The sequence below is a fragment of the Lycium ferocissimum genome, chromosome 9 (genome assembly GCF_029784015.1).
Source record: "Lycium ferocissimum isolate CSIRO_LF1 chromosome 9, AGI_CSIRO_Lferr_CH_V1, whole genome shotgun sequence".
Taxonomy (NCBI): Eukaryota; Viridiplantae; Streptophyta; class Magnoliopsida; order Solanales; family Solanaceae; genus Lycium; species Lycium ferocissimum.
Genome location: NC_081350.1, coordinates 24,863,529 through 24,880,664, shown reverse-complemented (window position 1 = coordinate 24,880,664; position 17,136 = coordinate 24,863,529). Strand labels below are relative to the sequence as shown.

General features: G+C 33.6%; 1 long non-coding RNA gene and 1 pseudogene across 1 annotated transcript; both read right to left on the bottom strand.

Annotated features, from left to right (window-relative positions):
• Positions 1-1,058: 1,058 nt before the first annotated feature.
• LOC132031705 (pectin acetylesterase 8-like) lies at positions 1,059-3,678 on the bottom strand (annotated as a pseudogene).
• Positions 3,679-4,124: 446 nt separating this feature from the next.
• Positions 4,125-5,150, bottom strand: LOC132069338 (uncharacterized). Its single transcript, XR_009417751.1, has 2 exons — positions 4,830-5,150; positions 4,125-4,642 (listed from the first exon to the last, which is right to left on the bottom strand). It is a non-coding gene; the product is annotated as an uncharacterized LOC132069338 (long non-coding RNA).
• Between the last annotated feature and the right edge of the window lie 11,986 nt (positions 5,151-17,136).

Genomic DNA, 17,136 nt, shown 5'->3' with positions numbered 1-17,136 from the left:
TTAAAGATAAAACTCTTAAGATTTAACTCATAAAGTTTAAATTCTGGATCCGTCTCTGTGTGGACTAGCTCAATTTTGGTTCTTAAAGTGGCATCTCAAATTATTTTACTCGCACCCAATGTAATCGTCGTTGTCTCTTCATCAACTGTTTTGTCATTTTCGAAATGTTAGATACTATTTAGAATCATTAATAGAACAATTTTGCTGTTATATTGCATCTATTTTTGTGAAATTGCGCCCTGCAATTTCTTTGCAACCTACAAGTTTCAAGTATAAAGAATGGAGATTGTTCTAAATATACAGAAGCACAAGTATTAAGAAGCAAAGAGGCACACAACAGCAAATAAATAAATAAATACAAGGAGAATAAAAAGTTCTTGCCTACCCCTTTCTTTTGATAGCACAACAATGTTTTACCTTTCCCAAGACAAGGTTGTAGAGAGCACTTAATGGTATTAATTTAGATTTATAACGTCGATCATGGATAAACAAATATTTCAATGATTTTAAAGGATGAAAAAGCTCATAAGTTTAGATTTATCGACCGATTTCTCTTTAATTTTGTCTCAATCGTTCCAGTAGAGGCATTAATGAAGTCTCATTAATTAATTAATATGAGAATATATTAGTTGACAGTGAAAAGTTCAGTCGAAATTAAACTTTGTCTACCCATGAAATTGAAACATTACTATTTGAGTATTATCTATTTATATATCAATACAACCTTGTTTCAAAATTTTCAGATTTAAACAAATCATATTTGGAAATATTAGAAGGACGGGTAAGCAAAATTGATATTCACCTTTTTTTCTTTTAAATTGATATACCTTTTATTTGCTTAGTTTATGAACTATTTTTCTACTTCTTAACTTTTTATTTCCTTTCAAAGATCGATTATAAAGAGAGCCATCAATAACAAAATCAATTTCGCCATCAAATATGGTTAGATATTCTTCTCAAGCACGTCATTGTCAGCAAAAGAAAAGAGAATTGGAAATTAAACAGATTTTTTTTTCATTCACTAAATGTTAGATCAGTTTTACATGAAGTTCAATAACTTAACGCTTGCAATCTCTAGCACAAGGGTATGGGTCTATAGATTGGAACCCTCTTTTGTCGAAGAACCAATCCCCAACAGCTTCACCAATTGTCTAAATAAAGATGAATCAAACAAAAAATCTGTTACTAACTCATCAACATATAGAATGATAGGCACGTGATGAAAGTCCAATAAGAAATTACATGTCCTGATCAAACTTTATATGGATAAAACAAAAGAAAATTACCTTATTAAGTAATCGTGGAGACTTAGGACTGAGCCAATAACTCGTCCGTTGAATTTGACCATGGGAATAACAAGAGGTTATGAAATAACCCCTCATAAAAGAAGGGGTTAGTCCCAAGAATGTCTTCAAGAGCTCTGAGCCAAAACCTTTAATAAGAAAGTAAAATAAAAAGCAAAACAAAATGAAACAAAAGAATTAGAGGAGAAAAAGAGTCATTAATATCATACTCATATGTGATTGGAGGTATGTATTAACCAATCCAACCTTTAATAATTTTAAGTTCGCTAGATGTGCACTTGCTTGATTCTTGCAATCGTCCCAAACATGTTGATGATCGAGGTATTTACGAACCAAAGTGTTACTACCCTGGAGTTAGTGTTTTAAATCATCAGAAAGAAAAAAATGAATTTTAAATAAACTAAAGAACAAACAAATAAAATTCTTATGAAGAAAGAAACTGGAATTTGCATTCTTGACCTGCCATGAGTCATAAGCTGAATTGATTATAAACAGTGGAGTCTGAACATATGGAACGACATTCTGAGGGAAAAAGCACTGCGCCATTATCAAGGAAAACTAGAGTGTTAGAGGGCAATATTTATATAGTTTTTGCATCAAAAAACTTGTAACCTTTACCAGACTTGGTTCCATCACTGACGAGCAAAATGGAGCCAAATTCTTACCCGAACCCTTAAACGAGAGGAAACAAAATACTACTACTATACTAGAGCAATTTTAGAATCTAACTTGCATCTACTTGTTAAGTATATACACCTATAACTAAAAAAAAGAAGATGATGGGACGCACATGTAAATTGACAACTCTCTTATACATCTTTTGAATATGTGAAGTACCCGAGACAGTTTTCCTGCATAAATCACAAAACACTTGAGTTCCAGTAGCATATACATAAATCAATAATACGATCGAATATCATGTAATTTCTTGAACAGATTTTGCTTAATGCAAAGCAAGAAGAACTCACGCGTTGATGAAGAAGCTGGCATCTGCCATGCACTTAACTCTGGCATTCTCTGGAAGGAGCGATTTGAACTTATCGCAGTTCAACATTGTTGCCAATCCCCCTGCTGAAGTTCCGGATAGAATTGCCTGAACATTTGAAGTAAAAAAAAAACTTGTAAATTAAAGTACTACTAGTACATAATAATAAAGTACTCCTGTGTGACTTGTACTGTATATATATGGGGTTAGATAGTGAAATCAGTGGAATCTTACATTTTCAGCATTTTGCATCCTTTCTGTAATAAATCATCCATAATGGCTTTGAAGATTCTTGCCCCTCTATAATAAAGTTTGGTATCCTAATATATTGTAGATTAGCATTTCAAATCAGTAAAGTTTTATGCAAAGTAGAACAAATACCATTTAATTTAATTTTCCAATACGAGGGAAGTAGGACTACTTACAGGGTCAACATCTTCACCATCACTGGTGAAAGAAGATCCATCACTGTATCTAACCCTTACTCTATTCCAATTGTAAAAATCTACCAACTCATATGTTTACAATTAGTAGCCACTAAATTAATGTTACACGAAAAAAAGCAATTGTAATAATTAATTGAAATATGAGCTTCACCTGGATTAGTTGTGCGATTTTTATGAAGAATGCCTGAAAACATAGCTTGTGGCTGCAATTGCATCTGCATGGAAGAACCTAAGTCTTCTTTTGAACGATATTGGCAACTCGAGACGCTATCACACCAACCACCACCCTAAAATATATATTTTTCTCAAAAGAGTTAAGCAATGCAGAATAAAAGGTTTTAGCGATCTGACATAGTTGTGATAAGAAAATAAATAAGAAGAGAAGAATTAAATGTAACAAACATCAATGGCGATGATGCAGCTGCGAAGTCCGCTACCATATCCCATATCCAGATGATATGCAGGTGGACTCCCATCAATACATACTATTGATAACTCATAAACAAATAAAATACTTGGTAAACATGTCTTCATGCAATTTTTTTTTTTTTTTTTTTGCAATAAAAAGGCTTTTATTAACCAAGTAACGTTTTTGTGCAGGTTAAAAAAAAAAAAAAAAAAAAAAAAAAAAAAAAAAAACTGAGTTGGACAGCCTCAGTCAGTAGAACAACTCTTAAGAACCAAATCTACTCAGATTAACACCAACATCTAGCCTATGACCAGTACATAACAAGCACTAGTCTATGGATAGAAATTCAATTGTTCCAAGTCTTCATGCAATTTTGTTTCTGTTAATAATGTATTGTACAGTCTTAAGTATTTTACCAGCTCCTTTAGCATTTGCATTGTGAAGTATCATGATGTTGACTTTCAGTACTTCTACTGCCATAATAGTTGTCAACATTGTTGACATTACCAGCAAAGCTGACCAAAAGTTTGTCATCCTGCAAAATTTATTTTCATTGGTTGTTGCTTATATTGTTTTGCATTTAGATTATATATGAAACCTCCATATATGGTGGTAATAAATTGTTCAAAAAGTGCTTGATCAATAGTGATAAATAAAAATACAACACAAAAAATTAACGGAGAACACCTCTAGCAAGAAAACCAGAAATAGGAGAAGCAAGAATCAATATTTGTAAGGAGAAACAAGGCATTTCCATGTTTTAGTTAAAACAATTAACAAGAGAAACAATTATGAACGAGAACAAAAAGAAACAGATACAAGACACATGGATTAATGAAGAATACTTGTTGTCAGCAAGTGTCTTTGTCCCATCTAATCTGGAGCTTAGGCTGAAGGCTCAAGTTCCTTCTTTTTACTCATTTGGAATTTCTTTGCTGGAAGAATGGGAATCTTCATCAGAAATGCAAATCTCAGAAATCTACTTCAAAGATGCTGAAACTGTTCAACCAACAATCCAGTTGCTGTTTACATTTTGAAGATCCTTCCACCAATCATTATGTGGGAACTTTGGAGATCAAGGTGTAATTCAAAATATGAAGACATATGAAAAACCCTCTACCAGAAGATCTATATCCCTTATCTTTTTCAACATTAGTCAGTTAACAAGAAAACCTTCCCAAGGCTTGAAATTCCTGAATGCTGGACCAGTTTACTCAAACTCATGGAAGCAAAGTTCGTGGACAGTACTATCATCCCAGTCAAATGGCTCAAACCCCCCATTCTATTTGTCAAAATGAACTCTGATGATTCTTGTGTTGGAGAAACTAGTGGAGGGGGTGGAGTGGTTAGGGAGTCTATGGGTAAATGCATCATGGCATTTATTCTTCCACTAGGAAAAGGTACCAGCAACACTGCAGAGGCAGATGCATTCCTGTTTGGCCTCAGATTGTGTATCGACAATGGACATAACCTCATTATTGCTGAAACTGATTCTCTGCTCCTCCGTAATTGCATCATAGGCGAGTGGACTGCACCATGGAGGATCAAAGAAACAGTAGAAGAAATTAGGAGGTTAGCCCTTAGTCATGAAGTAAATATTAAACATTGTTATAGAGAAGCCAACAAAGTGGCCGATAAACTTGCTTCTATGAGTCATACTTCTGAGGTAACAAGAGTTTTTACACACTCAAACTCTTTGCCAGGACAAATCAAGGGCCTCCTTAACATGGATAGATGGCAATTTCCTGTTTTTAGAGTCAAGAAGAAGAAACCGAGCATGATTTGTTTTGACCCTCCTTAAGTTGTCTTAGGATGGCACTGATGTGCATGATTTTGCCCAAATTGTACAAGTGTCCAAAAAGGCAAGGCCTAGTCCTCCATCATCATATATAACTCTTCTCCAATAGCAATGAAATATGGACAGTTTGAAGGTAAAAAAAAAAAAAAAAAGCCATTAGGAGCTTGAAGCTCAAGTTCAAAATTTCGGATCTTTGTAAGCGGGCTCGTTTTCGAATGGGTGTTATTTTAAAAGATTGGGAATGTCTTGAGGAGTTCATACCTGAAATTTGGGATAATTTGAAGTTTTTGAGTGATTTTGGTGGAAATTTACAAATTGGTTAACATGACGATGATGAACAATTTGTTGATATTTTATATATTTTTTTTTAATTCTTTAAAAGCCACATAGCAATTTTTAAATGAAAAAATAAGGCAGATCAAACAAATAATTAAATAAATGGAGAATAAAAAATATGTGCTTACCTTTTTGTTTTTGATAGCATAACGATATTTGGTTTAAACTGACCTTTTCCGAGGACAAGGTTGAAGGTTATAAATAAAGAGAGCAATAAAAAAAAATTAAATATGTAATGCATGCACTTTAAAGGCTGAAAAGTTCATGAATAGCGTTTCAGTAAAGACATTAATGAAGTCTCATTAATATGAATTAGGTATTTGTTGATAGCTTAGTAATACCAAACACTTTTCTGAAAGAAAATTAACGGTAGTTGTATGGCTTACTTGAACTTCTTTCAACTGGATATTAATTATCTTAGCTTGTAACAACTAAAGCTAATTGTGTGAGAACTCCATTCGCGTTCCCTGTTATTTCATTTTCCTCCAATTATGGAACTTTTATACTTAAATAATCCGTAAAAATTTGTAACCAAGCAACCTACGTCATCATATTAGTTAAAATATTATTTTGTGAAATTTAATTCAACATGTTAGTAATAATTTTATATAAAATATCAGTTGTCTAACTTCTGTAGCTATAAATCATTGAAGCAGGATTAATTCTTATACAACAAGGCCTTCGAATAGTCTTTAAGCATGAAGCCATGAATGCCTCCACCTAGAAATCAATCTTTATTCAATGGAGGAACTAAATATAACATATGGCGAGAAGTTGTTTGGAAGAAAAAGACCAATGAAACAAAGTGAAGAAATGTATACCGAAAATTTTCTGTGTATTCCTTTGTACAAAGACGGTGTAATTTAGGGGTGTACAAAGTAAACCGACAAACCGCACCAAATCGATAAATCGAGAAAAAAATTCGACTAGTGGTTTGGTTTGACTTGGTTTGGTATTGAAAAAAAAAAAAACCGACCATAATTGTTTTGGCTTGGTTTTAGCCAAAAAAAAGTCAAAACGAACAAAACTAATCATTATTACATGTATTCAATTTTTAAAATATTTTATACATAAAATATTTAATTGTAATGTAATTTATAAATATTTCTTAAATTTTTTCTTAGTTTTTGTTTTTATCTATTATCATATTATTCAAGCTTGAACTTAGAATTTTGAATGTCCATAAGTTTTATATCCTATGGATGTTAGTATCTCAAATAAAGTCTAAACCACAACCAACTCAATAGTAATGCTAACAAAAAAAATTCAATTTACCACTAGAAATGACAATAATGTTGGATATCTATTCTTTAGTTTTGCATAATTGGTTTGGAGAGTGAAAATACATAACCTTAAGTTTTTTTTCTTTGTCATGTAATTAATACTTATTAGCCATACTTATTTTAGCATGACTTAGTATTTTTAGATTATGGTCATTTTCTTTATGGCTTATTAATTAGCAATATTTATTTTAACCTATTTTATTATCTTTTGTTGAATATTTTAATACAATGTCATCACTCTTCTCACATTTTGTGTTATTTTCTTAAGAAATACCTTCATTATATAGTTGTATCTTACTAGGACTAATGAAATATTTGAAGTAAAAGTGTATATATTTTGTATCAAGACTATTCTGAGAAAAAACCCGAAAACCCCGAGAAAATTGAATATCCCGAGAAAACCGAATAATCCGAGAAAACCCGAGGTTGAAAAACCCGAATTTTATTGGTTTGGTTTGGTGTATAAATTTAAAAACCCGATGCAATTGGTTTGGTTTGGTGTTTAAAAAATCTGAACTAACCCGGCCCATGTACACCCCTAGTGTAATTTATACAAGTACATGAGTGAAAGAATTAAAAAATAAATGTTAAATCCTATACATTCTGTCTACTTTCTATTGGTTGGTAGAGTAACAAAATAACTAAAAATATACTCTATCTATGCTTGGAAGCTTCTAAGAATATCACAGCTACATAGATACTAGCTGAGGTTGCATGGGCCCAACAATTTTGACACTTAATTTTTTTATGCATTTTCTCACTTGATGTTCGAGGCTTTGAGACCCGTTTAGTCCTTATTCATAAATCTCACTTTAAACGGAGTCTTTGATAAATGTGATTTCATACCCAGAGTTCAAACCTAAAACCCCTAGTTAAGATTGAAGAAGTACTTTGTTACACCTCGTGAATTTTCGCGTCGTTATAAGCAAACTAACGTGAGTCCAGAGAGGCTATGATACCCCTATAAGGTTAAGGAAGACTTTTAATAAGTGTTAGACAAGTATTTAAAGGTTTCGGGATCAAGCGAATCAAAGAAATTAGGTTCGTTGAAAATTTGGAAAAACTTGACAGAATTTTGGACAGGATTTTTGGTCCAACTTCAAAGAGGCATATCTCCTATAATATGAGGAGTTACGGAATCCATAACCTATGTAAATTGAAGTTCAACGAGTCTTCTTTCCAATGCGACTGACAAATCGCATTTTTGTGAAGTATGGAGGAAAGTACGGCCTGTACAAAAGTGTACATCCCGTACATTTTGGACGTATTTTGCCAAAATTTCCAGAAAGTTGAAATTTTTAACTCCAAAGTACGGGATGAATACTTTGAAGTATGGGATGAACAGTAACCGTACTTTGCCCAAAATTTCCAGAATTTAAAGTTGGTGGAATTTTTTTCTAAGACTATAAATAGCCATTCCCACGACCTAGGCTTCATTTTCACTCAAATTAAATCCCTAATGCCTCTCTAAGCTTCCCTTAACATCCATAACCACCCTGAATCAAATCAAGGAAGGATCAAACTCCTAAATCCTCAACTAGTTTGTAGAAAGGTGCTTGCTCTTGTTTCTACAAAGAGTTGTGGTGAACTTGGCCTTGAAACAAGTTGTGTGAGTTGAAGTTCTTCAAATACAAGTTATGTTCTTCACCCTATTTGTATGGTTGAGTTGATGTAAAGGTTTAATATCCCTTAGAAAGGAAAAGAATTAAAGTGGAGAAGCTATAAGTGTTGTAGTGAAGAAGATGATTATGAGGTGAACTCGAAAAGGGGATTTTGGTTAAATTTGAGACTAATTTGAATGTAACTTATTGATTATGATATTATGGATGTTGTTATTGTTGTTTAGGAGCTGTTTTGCAATATGGTGGAAGTCGATAAAATAGGGGAAATCTTTGCCCAAATTCCATAGCCTTTTAGTTGCTCTAGTTTGAACTTAAGCATGTTTTCAAGACGTAACCTTGTTATAATCCTCTTGAATGTAGATTTTGAGGGCTTTGGAGGAAAACGTTAGTAGTTAAGAAGACGTGAAGGTACGTAAGGCTAACCCTTTTCCTTCTAAAGGCATGATTCCATAGTTGTCAACCTACACATGATATCCACAACATTCCTATCCCCATAAACACTAGAAGCCCATAATTTTCATGATTCTTATGGTATAGTTGATAATGATCCTTGTGATGACAATGATGATGAGTGTGATGATGATTTCAATTCTAGAAATGCCAAAGCTTGAAGTTCTTAATGTTCTTATGATACTATTGATTTTGTCACATGATTATCGATTGTATTCATTGTTGTTGATCCCATCTTATAATAGTTGTTCTTCTAAGGTGGGATATGGTGATGATGATGATTCCATAATAGAAATCGGAGGTTTATCGACCTTACGTTACTCCGATCGAGTAGTAACTTTTTATTTGGGCTCTCGTGCATGCCTTATATATATATATATATATATATATATATATATGTATTTTCTCACACCGTGTCGTGCTATAGTCGACCGGGCAGGCGCGTAGATGCGCACACCACTGCAGTGGGCAGCTTATGATATCATCCCGGACGCGGGATAATGATGATAACACCGCTCCTTCATGGCCGGGCAGTATACTATATATATGTATGTATAAGCTGTTTTTTTTTTTTAAAAGCTAAGCATGCATGATATCCACCTTAAAAGACAATCATATGCACAGGTTATCTCTTTTATCTCATGCTCCTCACGTCTTTATTATGTTGTTGTTCATGCTTTACATACTCAGTACATTATTTGTACTGACGTCCTTTTGCTTGTGGACGCTGCGTTCATGCCCGCAGGTAGGCAGGGAGACGGATCAGATCCCTAGGAGCTTCATCCGCAGAGTCTCAGGAGCGCTCCATTTGCTTCGGAGCTGCAGTCTATTGGTATTACTCTTTTGTGTATATGTTTGGGCATGGCGGGGTCCTGTCCCGTCTTTTTGACTTTTAGCATTCTGTATAGAGGCTCGTAGACATGTCTGTGCACAGTTGGATGTCTTATAATCCCATCGATTCATATCTTGTATATCATTTTTTTTTTATAGCCTTGTGGGCTTGTATACATGTATATATGGGGCAGAGTTGATGATAATCATATAAATGAGCTTATATTTGAGAATTTATGCCCATATCGACTATGCTAATTGTGAGTTAGATATGTGGTCCACTGAGATACGACTAAAGAAGCATGCTAGGTGGTGCTCGGTGGGCTAACTCCGGGTGCCCGTCATGGCCCTCATGGGTCATGACATACTTACCACTCCACCATAACTTTTGATGATTTTTTGGCAGTCAATTGTTGCTCTTTCTTCTCCTTGTCTTTTAATGTTCCTTTAGCATCAGTAAATTTAATTAAGTAAATATAGTTCATTAATACACTACAAGCAGGTTCCTCATCGTGAAATAATTAAATATTATTTGATTTGCAAACAAGTTCTACATAAATTTAGGTTTCTAATCGTGAAGTAATTAGAAATTATTTGATTCCCCAACAAGTTTCTACATCATTTAAATTATAAAAGTAAGAATATGTTGATTAATAATCTTTACGTTATTGTATTTATTATCAAATCATTGTTTGGTCTATATAAGAAAGTTTTATTAATTATAGTATTAGCTGTATAATCAAATTTGATCAACATAATTAGCATTAAATAATTAAAAGTCAAATTATAATTACTAATTTCACTTATCTCGAATAAAAGTAATTTTAATAGATAAATTTTTAGCGTAAGCTATATTAACCGTGAATTTGTCTACTATGTCAACCAGTGGCGGAGCCACTCATGGCCAAGGGTGGTCACCTGCACACCCTTGGCCGGAAAATGGTACTAGTATATGGATTAGATAATATAGTTAATTGGATATAAATTAAATTTTGAACACCCTTAAAATAATTGAGATAGATAGCTTAGAGGTAAAGGGTGTTCAATTTTACCTAAAATCACGGCTTAAAGCTTGCGTCAAACGCTGATCATCTTCTTTCTTTAAAAGAAAACATATAAATAATGTCTGAAGCTACTTGGTTGATTTGTATTTGCACTTATTTTCTTCCATGTTCCGACTAAACTTATTTGTATTTAAATTATGATTTGCATTTGGTTTATTTCTATGTTGGTTTGGAGTTACGTTGGACTCATTTATTGAAGCTCCTTTAGTCTTTCTTCTTTCCTTGCTATTTCTTAGAAAGAAGAAGACGTATTGTTAAAAAGAAGTCAACGAGATCTAATAGCAAGTTAGCAACCACTTATTTTGTTCTCTTTTCTTTTTTAATTACTTCTGTGAACATTTTAATTATCCAACTTTGTTCTTCTTCTTTTTTTCCAAAGAATATTAATTAGTCGTTATCTCTCGTTTTGTAACATTCTCGGATTGCCCCTTGTTGTTCTCCACTTGTGGGATTATGTACACTGGGTATGTTGTTGTTTGTTGTTGTTGTTGTCATTTGAAGCGTAATCCGTAAGAGTTTTTAGCAATGAAATTTATCAAGAATAACTTGCAAATCAAATGACCATAAATTTTTAGGGGGTGTGCGGTGATGATGTTAAAAAAAATTTGTTGCACTCATTCATCGGAAAAAAATTATATACTCGTCAATATTTGAACAACCTTACCAAAATTTCTGGCTCCGCCACTGATGTCAACCTTAGCAACAACGAAATCATATATTGGTTTGGAAGTCCGGCAATAGCTTTAATATACGATTTTTTGATTTGTTTGTGACATCCTCCTATAGAAGCGATGTTAACATTTTTCTACCATTTTAATGTTAGTGGATATCTCCAATTGGGCATCTTCACGAAAATTATCAATTGCTAAATTTAACTAAAGCTTCACTTTATTCATTCTCTTATAGCTTATTTCATTGTGTTCGTACAAGTTTTAATTATATGTTTATTGAAGTCAAAAGAACGATTCTAAGTATTTATGCGGAAGCGGGACTTTTCTTGTTAATAACAAGGAACGTCATAGACTTGTAATTTTGCTAAGTTCTTTGGTTAGTCATCTTAGATTTTCATTGTTGCTAAAAATAAACCTTATACGGTCAACTAATTGTGAGATTTCCAAATTGGAGTAAGGCACCCAAGAACAGAAATTAATCCTCGGTAGGGAACCAAATAAAAATGAATATGTATCAGCCTTTTCCAAAAAAGAAAAATATATGTATAAGACTTCCATATCATTTTAAAATACAAGAGTCATATAATTTCCTAAATATGTGCAGAGAATATACTTTTTGTTTACCTTATGATATTATGTTAAAATTCCTCACTTAATTAAATTATACATTGTAATAATATCAAAGAAGTTTATGATACTTCATGTGCTAGTCTTCTTTGGATTAACTTTTTTACAACATTTTTAGTCAATTCTATTAAAATATAAATGAATGTTTCGAAAGATAACTTGGTTCGGCTCAAACTTGGTAGTATATTAAACAAGTGAAGCTCGTTCACTCTTTAGCTAGGCTCTTTTATTTTTTCGAGGATTTACGTTTGCATATATAATTATAAAGAGCCTAAATCTATCAAGTACACATAGTGTTATATTATTCCCTCCGGTTCATATTATGTAGTATCTTTAGCTTTTCCATTTAGTCAAAATATATGATCTCTTACATAATAAGAAATGTAATAATTGTTCTTTTCTAAATTTACCCTTATTTAAATAAGTGTGTCATTAAATAACCAAGAAATCATATTAAATAGGTACTATTTAATTAAGGATAATATAGTGAAAGCATCTCTTACTTCTATGGGTGAGGGAGTTTCTTACGGAGCGCGCCCAAGCTAACAAATATCATATAATATAGAACGAAGGAAGAGTTTTTATATTTGAAGTAAAAATTCATTATTCTAGTTATTAGGTGAAATCATATTAAAGTCAATTTTATTCCAAATATGCATATACAGTACAAATTGTTTTATATAAATGTTGAATTTAATCTCTTATCAAATTACATTATTTGTCATGTCATATATTTATAAAATTAATTTGAGTTTTAAAAGTTTTGAAGTGAATATTTGAATATTTCCTACTACTACATTTTTTATTTGGGATATATTTGAGAGATCTAAAAAATAAATGTAGCTATAAATTGATGGAGCATGGAAATTAAAATTTCGAAAACAAAATGAATATTAAAGTAGCCATCTGGCTATCAGAAAAAGAATGCAAAGTATTGAAACCTTACGGGACCCACAGCTGTAGGAAATGAGAGATTGGGAAATGGGATCCACGGGAAGAGATTCATTGGTTGATGCATTTGATAGCTTTGAAATTACAGTCGTATAACAGTTGCATCCGCAATGGGCTTCGCTTGTTTGTGCTTTGTTCGGCTGAATAAATGGCCCAAATCTATCCTTCCTTGTTGAATTATATTGTTTGTCCCAAATGTTCCTTTCTATTTCAGACATAATAAAGACTTCGATGATGTCGAAGTTTCTTCCTCTGTAAAACCTATGACTATTTTCTTCTTGTCCAAAACTTCATCCACCATTGTTGAAGAGAGCTTACTACCCTTGCACATAGACACCATAGAAGCTCGATTATCATTCTCAAACCAACCCCCCCCCCCCCCCAACAAAAAGGTGGAGAGGAGAGAAGTGACTCACAACTTGGACAAAATCGAGTGATGGGAAGGGCCGGCAAGGGCTTTGGTAATTAAATAGATCGGCTAGCTAAGATTTTGCCCCCTTACGAAGTGACAATCGAGTTCAACATATTTAGTCCGCTCGTGGAAGACCGCAGGGGCGGATTTACTCATGTCCGAGGAGTATCACGTGATACTACTTCGTCGGAAAATTTCACTAGATATGCATATAACATTGAAAAGCAGAAACAAAATAACGGATAGATTAAATAAAGTGACGCTACTTGACATATATTACATTGTAGCTCAATCGGTGTGGCGCCCTTTTTGGTCTAGGAGTTCTTGAGTTCGAAGCTAAGCAGCTTTATTTTGGTGTCTTAAAATAAAATGTTTGTACTTCATCCACAAAGGAGAGGTTCGAACCTCCAACCTCTTACAAATTTAAAAATTGCTAAGCCATTCAGTCTAGAATAACTTCTTTAAAATTTGGCGATAATCAAACAATTTTTAGGAGATGTTGCTGCATCCCTAGTTGTTATGCTATTTTCTTTCCTTTTGCTTTTATCTTTTTTCTCGCCAACGAAGTTGATTAAAAACAATTACAGATTCAAGTGAATGATGAATTTTTTAGTAATAGTTTGGTACATTACATACATATAAAAAAGCATTAGGTATTATTTCTAATGAGGTTATTTTAAATATATTTCAAAAAATAAATACTCATCGGGAAGAGTTATAGTAATGTACGTGGGTTGTGTTTTATTTATAGTGTATTCTTTTTTTAATATGTGTTTATTTTGCTTTATTAATTTGTTCATATTTAAAAATGTGACATCGCTTATGAAAAAATCTACGGACACCACTAGAAGACTGGATTTCAGGCGATGTGAATAGTGCCTTGCTATGAGAGTGAACAGGAAGCGGTAAAGATGGTGTAATAGAAAGATCTTTGAGAAGACGAGTTAACCAGGTTAGTTTTGCAGTAACGCTTTTCAATCATCTGTACTCGGATTCAACTGATGATAATGAAATTGAAGCCTGTCTCGAAGATTTCCAAGAAATAGGACGTCCTCTTAAGCTTATAAAGCACCCACTAACCGATCTTCGTGTGTCTTTGCAGGATGCCCAATAGGCATCACAAAAAGTAATGAGAGAAAATGTGAACGTATAGGTGAATAAATACGTACATATATAGGCTCTCCTTCCCCTACCCCTATGTAATAAATAAAATAAAATACATACATACAAACAACTTATCAAACTTGTCATCTTTTCTGTCCTCTGCTGGTAAATATTGTCACAACCTTTTTTCCACCCCGCGTGATAAACACACACGGATTTTTATTATTAAAAGATTTTTCCATTTGAAGTGACATTTTGAGAAGAGATTATTTATTTATTCAGAGTCGCCACTTGGAATTAAGTTTTAGTGTTCCCAGTTGCCTTATGAACCCCTAATCAAAAGGAAATAGCTCTATTTATTATTGGTCTGCGAAAATAAAAGACTGGGTAAGGAATATTGTTGGTGGGAGAAGGTGTTAGGCATTCCCCGAATCCCGTGATTTTAGCACGGTTGCTTTTATTGACTGATATTCAACTTAACTAAATTTTGGATAAGATTATGTTAATGGGCCTTGAAACACTTATGACCTGCCCTTTTAATTCGCTTTAAAACTCATTCTAAGCTGTCTTAGTTCATTAACATGTTGTGTACTGGTAGCAGTGCTTTCCAGCCTTACCACGAATTTTGATCTGTATCTCGTGCCTTTTTAGTTCTTTATGGATCGTTCCCACTTCCTGTGCCTAAGTAAGCATCTAACGTATTTAAACTCTATCCAACCCAGTTAAACCGGTTTTGAACATGGTAAGTAAATTTCATGTGAAACAACTCATCGGTAGCAACGCTTTCCGAATTTATCGTTGAAAGTTACTTAATTAATTAATTAACCTCTAAATTCTTTTGATTTGGGTCATAACTCAACAGACTATTTTTCGAGCATCTCTTTTGACAATGGATCTTAAGGTCATTTACAACCCATCTCGCTCCTTCACAATTGTTTTTCCCTCTCTATTCTTTTCTTGGCTTTCTATGGGGTTTGAAATAAATCCGCACCCCGTATCTCGCTCTTCCTCACTTATATAAATAATAAGTTAGGCCTTAAACATTTGGTCGTAGGCCATGAAGTATTTAGGGAACAACGTTGAAGGCCTTCATATTCATCGCAAGAGCCAAATAACAACTAAACCAAATAATTGAAGTTTCTCTTTTGGTAACCATCGATATGAATTATTACAACTAATGAAGCAATAGAACAAAACTTTTACTTGAAAGAGGCATTTAACAGTCTGCCGAAGTAATTCTATAACTATATTATAATAAAGGTTCTCATTTTTTAAATAAAAGAAAGGTGACACACGAAACTTGACAAGAGCTAATAAAATCCAAAGAGACACAAAATTCTACCAATTTAGATCGTAACCATAAGAGTGAGCGGAAACATGACATAGCTTGTTAGTGTTATGATTTTAATGATGACAAATTATTGAAGGTACAATACTCAAAGGTTCAACCAAATCCATTGGACAGAAAAGCCCAATGGACAAAAAGAGTTCAGTCGGCTGCAAAGGAATACAAGCCCAAGTCGGCTGCATAAGGAAAGTATTTCAAGGCATGAAGAAAATAAGCTACTGCTTATTTTTGGAACAAGGATCAGATTTTACTCAATCAATCAAAATCAGCACAATCGTGTAGATTCAAGCATTAAATCAAATCTGCATATACAAGGAAACCAGTACCATTCAAACAAGGCAAATGGTGCATAAGGAAGGCAGCTGTACAACATTGATTATTCATCAAGGACGCACAAGGAAACAAGTATCTGCTAAATAAGGGTGATGCACAGAGGGAAAGAAGCGTTACAGACTTAATGAGCTCTTGCTTTATTCTTGGAAATTAGGATCCTCAATATTCCTAATTTACAAGGATCAATTCTCTTGGGTTGACATCTCTGCTGAACAAGAGTCTAACGGCTAGTTGATTTGAAGACTATATATTCAAGACTCTAGAGACGAAGCAAAACATACTTTGGTCTCATACTCTCAAGCTCTTTGCTTTACTTTTCACAAACATTGTATTCTTGAGTGATATGGTGTTAAAAAAAAAAAAAGAAAAAAAAAAGGAGAGATATAGTTTAGTTTGTGAGGCATTGTATCAAAAAGATCACGAGTGTTTTAATGTAGACATAGGAGCTCCATTCAAACAAATCATTGTACCAATCCACTTACAAAGAGCTGCAGAGAACACCTTTGCAACCCAAGGGGACTGAACTAGGATTCACATTGAATCTGAACCAGTATAAAATACTTGGTGTCATTTACTTTTTGCACTTTTATTACTGTATTGCTTCATAGTCGACTAGTGTTCTAAGTCAGTCGACTGTCTGAGCGAAAAAGTTACAATTCACCCCCCCCCCCCCCTCCCTCTTGCACTTTCAATTGGTATTAGAGCAAGGTCTCACATTTCATTGCTTAACAGCAAGTGAGAAAAGATCAAATGGCTGCATATCAAATTCCTGGAGCAATCTTACAAGATAGGCACTCCACAACAAGACCACCCTACTTCAATGGTGAACACTACTGTCATTAGAAAGAAAGGTTCAAGATCTTTGTGCAATCAACAGACTATCAAGCATGGATCGTGATTAAGAAAGGACCTAAGCCTATCCCAAATGTGGATGCAAAGGATAAAAATACAAAAATTGATCTGGAGTCACATGATGTGACTAAAGAACAATAGGAGACTCTATCAACAAATGCTAGAGCAATAGCTTTGCTGTACTGTGCAGTCAGCGGAGAAGAGTATGCCAAAATATCCAACTGTGAGACTGCAAAAGAAATGTGGGATAAACTTGAAGTCACTTATGAAGGAACATCAAAAGTGAGGGAAACCAAAATTGATGCATTAA